This window comes from Phascolarctos cinereus, unplaced genomic scaffold, assembly GCF_003287225.1.
Source record: "Phascolarctos cinereus isolate Bilbo 61053 unplaced genomic scaffold, phaCin_HiC Scaffold_4;HRSCAF=312, whole genome shotgun sequence".
Lineage (NCBI taxonomy): Eukaryota > Metazoa > Chordata > Mammalia > Diprotodontia > Phascolarctidae > Phascolarctos > Phascolarctos cinereus.
In genome coordinates, this window is record NW_027555847.1 from 523,814,941 (window position 1) to 523,825,564 (window position 10,624).

At 38.7% G+C, this 10,624-nt stretch overlaps 2 pseudogenes; both read left to right on the plus strand.

Moving 5' to 3' along the window:
* Window positions 1–918: 918 nt before the first annotated feature.
* Window positions 919–1,265, plus strand: LOC110207881 (small ribosomal subunit protein eS26 pseudogene; annotated as a pseudogene).
* Window positions 1,266–7,515: 6,250 nt separating this feature from the next.
* Window positions 7,516–8,031, plus strand: LOC110207880 (translationally-controlled tumor protein-like; annotated as a pseudogene).
* The last annotated feature ends 2,593 nt before the right edge of the window (window positions 8,032–10,624 follow it).

Sequence of the window (10,624 nt, forward strand, 5' to 3'; positions counted from 1 at the left end):
AGTTTTAAAATCCAAAATAAAATCAATCAAATGACCCACAGGAATCCTTATGTGTTTCATGTACTCTTTTCTTTTTAAATTTGATACCACTAATCTAGCAGATACAACTAAGATGACAAGATTTAAAGAGCTAGCCTGATCCTGTCCAGAGGAACTCATTTTCCAGGAGATTGGCTACTAAGTAATGATTTGAAAAAAAGTCATAATTAATTCAGCAGATTTGGCCATTAGGTTGTACAGTAGATAGGGCACTGGGCCTGGAGTAAGAAAGAGTTCAAATCCAGCCTTTGATCCTGGGAAAATCACTTAACCTCTCAATTCTCCAGTTTGCTCAATGGCAAAATAGCAACAACGACAGCACCTAACTCACAAGGTTGTTGTGAAGATTTTAATGAGATAATATTTGTAAAACATGTAACCCAGTGCCTAGAACATAATAGACAAATGAAAGCTTATTCCTCTTTTCTTCTTTCTAGAAGATTTATCATTTGCATTGGTAGAAGGGCTGGCTACTCGCATTAATGACATACATCTTTAAAAACAGTATTCAAAAATTAATGTAACATATTCAGGTATATATGTATCATAGTTTTTGACTTTTAATTTTTATTTCCCTTCATTTATTTTTAAAAGTATGTAGCTCTTGGAAAAGAGAGAAGACACCTTCTTTAGAGACAAATTTGTGAGAGTTAAGTCTTCTTATTTCAGTTTCTGAAAGTAACTAATGATGGATAAAATTCAGAGGGCTACAGATTATTAGATTTGTTGCTTCCTTGAAGTCAATCAGAAGACAGGCAAATACTTTAGGTTAGGTCAATGTCTATCCAGTGTGGAACACTAGCGGGAGACAGAACAATCTTAAGAAGTAGTCCGTTTTTGTTTTCTTTTTTTTTTTTTTTCCGGTTCCTGGCTTCCAACATGACCAAGAAGTGGAGGAACAAGGGGCGCGCCAAGAAGGGCCGCAGCCACGTGCAGCCCTTCCGCCGCACCATCTGTGCCCGCGCGTTCCCAAGGACAAAGCCATCAAGAAGTTCGGCATCCACAACATCGTGGAAGCCGTGGCGGTCAGGGACATCTCTGAGGCCAGCGTCTTCGACTCGTATGTGCTGCCCAAACTGTATGTGAAACTCCATTATTATGTGAGCTGCGCAATCCACAGCAAGGTAGTGAAGAATCGGTCCCATGAGGTACGAAAGGGTCAGACACCCCCACCCCCCTTCAGACTTGCCGGTGCTGCCCCCAGACCCCCTCCAAAGCCCATGTAAAGAGCTATCTGCCCCTCAACGTTTGTGAACCGATCAGAGGAAAATAAAATGGTTGGGCTACCTAGAAAAAGTCCTAAGAAATCAGAATCATTGCCAGATCACCTTCAGTCTCAAGCACCATAAGAAAACAAAAGTATTCATTCCCAATTCCTCCCTCCATCCCTTTCAGTAGGTTTATAGGTAAATCTGAAACAAACTGGCTTCATGTGTTCCCTAAACATTTATTCAAACATCTGTCTCTTAAAGTGTCTTAGAATGTGTGGGTTGGTTGTTGTCCTCTGTGTTCAGAGGACCAAAATATCATCATCGTGTTGGGGTCAAGAAACAGTGGGTCCAGCTGTGACTGATCATACCAATATGAGCTCAGAAGGCTCTACTGTGGGTCTGGTGAACATTTTAGTGGAGATGGTTCTAAATTTGTACATCTCACTGTCTTTTCAGCTATTGTAATTCTGCTTTCCTCATAGAGCACAGAATCACGCTGGGTGGTCCTGTGCCAGTTGTTTCCCATGTGTGGTAACTGATTCCAGAGTTCTTCAGAGAAAACTTGAGAATGTCTTTGTATTGCTTCTTTTGATCTTCATGTGAGTTCTCTATTAAATAGTCTTAGGCAAATGCATGTTTGGCATTTGAACAATGTGGCTAGCTCATCGGAGTTCTGCTCTCTGCAGTAGATTTTGAAAACTCAGGAATTCTTCTGGAGAAAAGACCTCAGTGTCTGCTATCTTATCTTGCTGAGTGAGCTTTAGAATCTTCCTAAGACAATTCAAGTGGAAGGGATTCAGTTTCCTGGCACGGTACTGGTATACTGTCCAGGTTTCTCAGGTGTACAATAATGAGGTCAGCACAATGACTCTGTAGACCATCAGTTTGGTAGGCAGCCTAATAAGGTTTCTCAGGTGTACAATAATGAGGTCAGCACAATGACTCTGTAGACCATCAGTTTGGTAGGCAGCCTAATACGTCTTCTCTCTCACACTTTCCTTTAGAGCCTTCAAAACACTAAGCTAGCTCTGGCAATGCATGCATTAACTTCATTATCTTTGTGGACATCCGTGGAAAGTATAGTGCCAAGGTAAGTGAATTTATCCACAGCATTTAAAATTACTCCATAACTGATGGTTCTTCTTATGGATGGTATGTTATCGGCTGGTGGGAACCTCTGTTTTCTTGGTGTTGTCAGGCCAAAAGGAGCACAAGTGGCAGAGAATTGACCCATATTCTGTTGCATCTCTGCCTCAGGGTCTTCACTGAGTGCACAATCTTCTGCAAACAAAAAGTCATGCATCAACTCTCTCTCTACTTTAGTCTTGGCTTGTAGGCTTTCCAAGTTAAATAATTTACCTTCAGTGTGGTAGCTAACTCTGATGCCATTTTTATCCTCATCGAAGGTATGTGACAACATCACTGAAAAGATAATGCTTAAAAGCATAAGAGCATGCACACAGCTCTGCTTCACTCCATTTGCAACTGGGATTATGCTAGAGCATCATACATTATCTAGAATTTGTGCAAGCATGCTATTATGGAACTGGCTTACAATATTGATGAATTTCTCTAGGCAACCAAATTTTGCCATGATCTTCTGCAAGCCATCACAACTGACAGTGTGAAAGGCTTAGTCAGATCGACAAACATTGTGCATAGACCTCTGTTCTCCTAGCATTTCTCCTGGACTTGTTGTGGAGCAACTGTGATACCAACTGTTCCTTGGCCCTTTCTGAAGCCACACTGACACTTAGGTAGATGGCCATTTTCCAGGTGAAGGATCAGTCAATTAAGGAGGACTCTGGCAAGAATCTTCCTGACAATTACTAGAGATACCTCTCTATGATTAACCTCTTTTCCCTTTATTGAGATGGCGGCATCCTTGAACTCCTGGGAGATAACCTCCTCTTCCATATAACATTGAATATGGTATAGTAGTAAACCCCCTGCACTGTAAATCTCAGCTGTAATAACATTGGCACCACAAACCTTGCCTCACAGTAGGAGCCTAATATTATTTAAAACCTCTTCTTCAGTTGGAAGTTCAGCCAGAGAGGGACTGACTTCACCCTGAGATATATGATCAGTAGTTTCAGCATTGGTTGATGATAATCTGTTGAAAATTCTATGGAAGCCTTCAGCCCATCTCTCCAGGATCATTTTTTAAATCACTAATCAATGTGGCTCCATTAGCACTATAGGCTGTTGATCCATAAATAACCTTCAGGGCATCACAAAAGTGCTTTGGATTGTTACTATTAGTGTAAAACTGAATTTCATCTGCCTTCTTACTGAGCCAAGAATCCCACATCTCTCTAAGATTTGCTTGTACTTTCCTTTTGATGGAGTTAATTGCTGCCTTTTTAGAGATGGATGAACTATTCTGCTGGTAAACCCTGTGGAATTCTTGTTAGCGGCTTCTGAATTCCCCATCATTTTTGTCAAACCAGTCTTGAAGTTTGTGAGTGTTCTGACCTAGATAAAAGTAAATGCAGTGCTGTACACCAAATCTCTGAAAGTTGCCAATTCTTTTTCTGCTCCTCTCTTGCCAGGTTTGGTTCAGTTTTCTCTCCAAGTTGGCAACACACTGTGTATGCAAAGAGAAGTGACATATCTGTTGACATAGTTGTCTTGCCTTGTTTTTGTTGAGTGTGAATTTAGCCTGGAGGGGATAAGTCTATGATCAGTCCAGCACTCTGCACCACACATTACCTTTGTTACTTTCACATCTTGTCAGTCTCTTCTTATTACAATGACATAGTCTATTTAATGCCATTGTTTGTTGGGAGCATATAACCATGAGGTTTTATTGTGTTTAGGTAAACAGGAGACAGTACTACTGATGAAAAGGTCCTGAGATACAAAAGTCTTCAGTAGTAATTGACCATTGCTGTTACTCCTTCTGAATCCTTTCCTCCTAAGGACTCCCTACCAGGTCTAATAGTCTGTGCCTATTCTGGCATTAAAGTCTCCCAGAATAGCAAGCTTGTTCTCTTTTTAGCACATTGATGATTAGGGTCTCCAGGTCTTCACAATTTTTTTTTCTTTAACCTCCTCAGCGTTCATCATTGTGGGATCATACACACTGATGATGGTGGCGTGGTGCTTTCCTAAAAGTGACAATTGCATTGTCATGAACCTATCATTCACTTCTTTTGGGAGCCATGCAGACTTGTTGAGTAGACTAGTTTTGATTGTAAAACCTATGCCATATTTATGGCACTCTCCATCACTGTGTTCGCTCTAGGAAAAAAAAAACAAAACATTTATTCAGCTCCACCTTTAATAAGCTGGCTTCATTTACCAGCCTTGTTTCACAAAGGACTATTATTTGGATGTGATACCTGTTAAATTCTCTCACAACAAGAACTGTTCTTCTTTCAGGGCTACTAGATTTTGTGTTGTCCATAAGCATGCACACATTCCAAGTACCAGTGGTGAGGGGAATAATCTTTGCAAAAAAAATTTTTTTGTGTGTGTGTATGTGTGTGTGTGTGTGTGTGTGTGTGTGTGTGTGTGTATGTGTATTTTGACCTTAGCTAGGTTCTCCATCATCCATGGTAAGCGTGCCAAGGTTAGGATGGGTGAAGTAGAAAATGTTTTGGACATCTTTTCTAGCCCCTTCCTCACAACAGGAAGTGAGATGTATAGTTCCTTAAAGATGGCTGCTCAGATACCTGGGGGCTGCCGAATCCCGATGCTTCTTCAGTCCAGTGAGAAGACAACCATATGACCTGGGCTGCCTAAGTGCAGTGCTATGACTATAGCTCCCAGTTTATCCACACCTGCTGCTTTGTCACTTGTCCCTCTCCTCAGGACTTTGAGGTAGATAAAAATGGTAAAATGATTTGGGTGCTTTTTTATTTGTGCATAAATTAGATTTGAATGAGACATAGTTGCACAAAGTTGTTGGTCTCACTCTCTCTTCAAGAGTTGTCAGAGTCCAGTAGCAAGACAAAAGTCAAGATGGCTGGTGGCTCAAGATGCAGTGGATAGCCTTGGCATCTTCAAAGTATAATGAAACTCAAAACATTCCATAGTACCTGCTTCAATTGCCTTCGTGGCTGTTGAAACAAATTGTTCTCATTCACTAATTTTGCCAGAAGAAGTCTTCACATGCTTGGAGTAGACATCCCCCTAACTCACCAATAGGTTTTAGGCCCATTGGTTTAGCCCATGGTTTACTGCTGTGTGGCCACTGCACATTTTTCATAGAACCACAGGTGAGAGTTGGGTGACTGGTTGTACATCAGAGGCGGAAAACAGGCCTGAAAAGGGCTTGGCAGTCCTCATGCTGGAGGTACTAGTCTTCCCTAAACACCTGTACACCCCTGTGTGTGGAGCAGCAAGACTCTTTCCAATGGGAGTAGCCTCTCACATGAAATAGGCACACAAGGAAACATCTATCTATCTATCTATCTATCTATCTATCTATCTATCTATCTATCTATCTATCTATCTATCTATCTATCTGTCTGTCCATCTATCTATCTAGCTATCTATGTGCATATGTATGTGTGTGTGCATGTATACATGCATGCATGCATGTATGTATCTTTCTATCTATCTATCTATCCACACACACTCAATTTGGTATAGAAATTTATCTTACCCAAAAGGGAAGGATGAAGGAGAAGTAAATAAGAGAAAGGGTAAGGAAAGAAAAAAAAACCAGGGTAGGTAAAAGAAGGCAGTGGTCAGAAGCAAAGAAGACTTTAGAGGAGGGATGAGATAAAAAGAAAGAAAGGATAAGTGGAAGATAATAGAATGGATGGAAATACACAATTTGCAATCATAACTGTAAATGTGAATTGGATAAATTCATCCCTAAAACAGAAGAATCCAACAGTGTGTTGTTTATAAGAAACACACTTGAAAGACAGTCACACATAGAATTAAAATGAGGGGCTAGAGCAGAATCTATTCTTTTTCAGCTGAAGTTAAAAGGGCAGGGGTAGCAGTGATAATCTCAAACAACGCAACAGAAAAATGGACCTAATCACAGGAGATAATCGGGGAAACTACTACAATGGCTAAAAGGCACCAGAGACAATTAGGTAATATTAATACTAAACATATATGTGCCGAATGGCATAGCACCTGAATTCTTAAAGGAAAAAATAAATGAATTATGGGAGGAAATAGACAGTAGAGCTAAACTAGTGGGGGACCTCAACTTTTTCCTCTCAGAGTCAGATAAATTTAGCCATAAAATAAATAAGAATGGAGTTAAGAAATGAATAGAATCTTAGAATAATTAGATACATTAAACCTCTGGAGAAAATTAAATGGGAATAGAAAGGAATTTCCCTTTTTATCAGCAATAGATGGCACCTTCACAAAAATTGACCATGTGTTAGGGCATAAAACCTCTCAACCAAATGCAGAAAAGCAAAAAATATTAAAACAACCTTTTTAGCCCATAATACAATAAAGATTTCATTCAATTAAAGGCAGTGGAAGCATAGACTACATATTAATTAGAAACTAAATAATCTAATACTAAAGAATAAGTGGTCAAAGTATAAATTATAGAAACAATGAATAATTTCATTAAAGAGAACGACAACAATGAGACAATATACCAAAATGTGTGGTTTGCAGTCAAAGCAGTACTTAGGGGAAAAGTTATATATCTAAATGCATTAATAAAAGGGAGAAAGAGCAGATCAATGTATTGGGAATGTAACTTAAAAAATCTAGATAAAGAACAAATTAAAAATCCCGAATTAAAAATCACAATGGAAATCCTGAAAATCAAAGGAGAGATGAATAAAATTGAAAGTAAAAAAACAAAACAAAACATTAAACTAATGAATAAGAACAAGAACAGTGCACACACACACACATTTACACACACTAACATAGATAAGTCTTTCGTTAATTAGATTAAAAATATTACCAATATAAAAAATGAAAAATGTATAAAAAATGTTACCACCAATAAAAATGAAATTAAAACAATCATCAGGAGTTATTTTGCCCAATTATGTAACAGCTAAATGGCAATCTAAATGAAATGGACAAATTTTTACCAAAAAAAAAAAGTGCCCAGATTAATAGGAGAGGAAGTAGTATGTTTAAACAATCCTCTCTTAGAAAAAAAAAGGAACTTTTCCTCCCCCTCCCTGCCTCTCCCCACACTCCTTAACACCACTACCCTTTGCCCCTCAAGCACTGCTTGGGTTGCATCACACTCAGACCTAGCTCCCAACAGCTACAGCACTAGTGCCACTGCCTCTGCATCCCTCCTTCAGTCACCATGATCATCTACTGGGACCTCATCAGCCATGATGAGATGTTCTCCAACATTTACAAGATCTAGTAGATCGAGAATGAGTTGTGCCTAGAGGTGGAGGGGAAGATGGTCAGTAGGACAGAGGGTACCAGTAATGATTCAGTCATTGGTGGAAATGCCTTTGCTGAAGGTCCTGAGGGTGAAGGAACAGATGCCACTGTAATCATTGAAATTCACATGGTAATAAACCATCATCTGTAAGAAATTATTATATAAAAGAATCTTACAAAAAGTACATCAAAGACTATATGAAATCAATCAAAGGTGGACTGGAAGAACATAAGCCAGATAGAGTAAAACCTTTCACGATGGTTGCTACAGAACAAATCAAACACATCCTACTAATTTTAAAGACTATCTTTTGTCATAGGAGAAAACATGAATCCAAATGGCATGATGGCTCTCTTGGACTTCTATGAGGATAGTGTGACTCCATATACCATTTTCTTTAAGGATGGGTTAGAAATGGATAAATGTTAGCAAATTCAGGTGATTACTTTAATCATCTGTTATCATAACTGGATGCTGCTTTTTGTCATCTGCACAACACGAGGACGTAGACAAACGTGGACTGATGTGATTTTGAGCTTTATTCATTGTTTTGACCTTGATTTATTAGGAGTAGAGGCATTTTAAAAAAAATTGTTTTAAAGAGGTATTAATTTGCTTATTAAAAAAAACAGACAAACATTTCTGAATTAAATCCTTTTTGGTACATTTTTTAACTATTTCAGCTTTAAAATGTCTATTTTGCAATAGAATTTGAAATGTAAATGTATCATTTGTAGATTAATTTATGTATCTTATAAACCTATTCCTTATTTTATTTATAATAATCTGTCTTTCCAGATAGAAGAGTTCTAATTTCTTTAGTATCATCTAATACCTTACTCCTTCTCCCTGGCCAGTGGCTCACCATCCTCTCTATCACTTCATTTGTTCTTCTTCTTTTTTTAAAATCTTTTTTTAAAAATTTATTTATTTTTAGTTTTCAACATTCATGTCCTCAAGATTTTGAGTTCCAAATTTTCTTCCCATCTCACCCTCCCTCTACCCCAACATGGCATGCATTCTGTATACCCCTTCGCCTAATCTGCTCTCCCTTCTATCTCTCCCCGCTTCTCTTGTCTCCTAGCCCCTCTGTTTTCCTGTAGGGCAGGATATATGTCAATACCCCATTTCCTATATTTCTTATTACCCACTGCATTTGAAAACAATTTTTTTAAACATGTGTTTTTAAAGCTTTGGGTTACGAATTTTCTCCCTCCCCACCCACCCTCATTGAAAAGGCAAGCAACGCAATACAGGTTATACATGCGTAGTCATGCAAAACAGTTCCACAGTAGTCGTGTTGTGAGAAACTAAGTATATTTCCCTTCCTTCTATCCTGTCCCCCATTTATTCTATTCTCTCTTTTGACCCTGTCCCTCCTCAGAAATGTTTGCTTCTGATTATCCCCTCCCCCAATCTGCCCTCCCCTCTATCATCTGCCTACTCTCTTGTCCCTTTCCCCCCTTGTTTTCCTGTAGGGTAAGATAGATTTCCATACCCAATTGTGTATGTTATTCCCTCCTTAAGCCAAATCCTATGAGAATAAGATTCACTCATTCCCTCTCACCTTCCCCCATTTCCCCTCCACTGTAAAAGCCTTTTCTTGTCTGTTTCATGTGAGAGAATTTACCCCATTCTACCTCTCCCTTTCTCCTTCTCACAGTATAATCCTCTCTCACCTCTTAACTTTATTTTCCAGAAATCACCCCTTCATCTTCAACTCACCCTGTGCGCTCGCTCTCTCTCTCTCTCTCTCTCTCTCTCTCTGTACATACAATTTTTCCCTCCCACTACCCTAATACTGACAAAGGATTCATGAGTTACAAATATCATCTTTACATGCAGGAATATAAACAGTTCAACCTTGATAAGTCTTTTATGATTTCTCTTTCCTGTTTACCTCTTAATGTTTCACTTCAGTCTTGTATTTGAAAGTCAATTTTTCTTTTCAGCTCTATCCTAATTGTGTTTCCACAATACTTAAATTGTTTCTTTCTGGCTGCTTGCTATATTTTCTCCTTGACCTGGGAACTCTCAAATTTGACTACAATGTTCCTAGGAGTTTTCCTTTGGGGATTTCCTTCAGGAGATGATCAGTGGATTCTTTCCACTTCTTTTTTACCCTCTGGTTCTAAAATATCAGGGCAGTTTTCCTTGATAATTTCTTGAAAGATGATGTCTAGGCTCTTTTTTTCGATCATGGCTTTCAGATAGTCCAATAATTTTAAAATTCTCTCTCCTGGATCTATTTTCCAGGTCAGTTGTTTTTCCAATGAGATATTTCACATTGTGTTCTATTTTTTCAGATTTGTTTTACAGTGTCTTGATTTCTCATAAAGTCACTAGCTTCCAATTGCTCCATTCTAATTTTTAAGGAAGTATTTTCTTCAGTAAGCTTTTGGACTTCCTTTTCCATTTGGCCAATTTTGCTTTTTAGAGCATTCTCCTCATTGGCTTTTTGGACCTCTTTTGCCATTTGGGTTAGGCTATTTTTTAAGGTGCTATTTTCTTCAGTATTTCTTTAGGTTTCCTTTACAAAGCTGTTGACTTGTTTTCCATGATTTTCTTGCATCACTCTTAGTTTTTCCTCTGCTTCTCTTACTTGCTTCTCAAAATCCTTTTTGAGCTCTTTCATGGCCTGAGACCAATTCATATTTTTTTTTTGGAGGCTTTGGATGTAGGATCTTTGCCTTTGTTGTCTTCTTCTGTTTGTATGTTTTGATTTTCTTTGTCACCAAAGTAAGATTCTATAGTCTGACTCTTTTTGTGCTGCTTGCTCATGATCCCAGCCAATTACTTGAGTTACAAACTCTTAAGGTTGGGGTCTGTTTCCAATGTGGAGAATGTACTGTCCCAAGCTTCGCGGGGTTTGTGCAGCTGTTCTCAGAGATACTTCTGGGACCTGTAAATTTTTAGTTCTTTCAAGGTGGTATGATCAAAGGTGAGGTGTTTACTCCTTTCCTGGGCTGTGCTCTGGTCTATGATTGATCACAAACTCTCTTTTCTGTCTTGGAACTGTGAG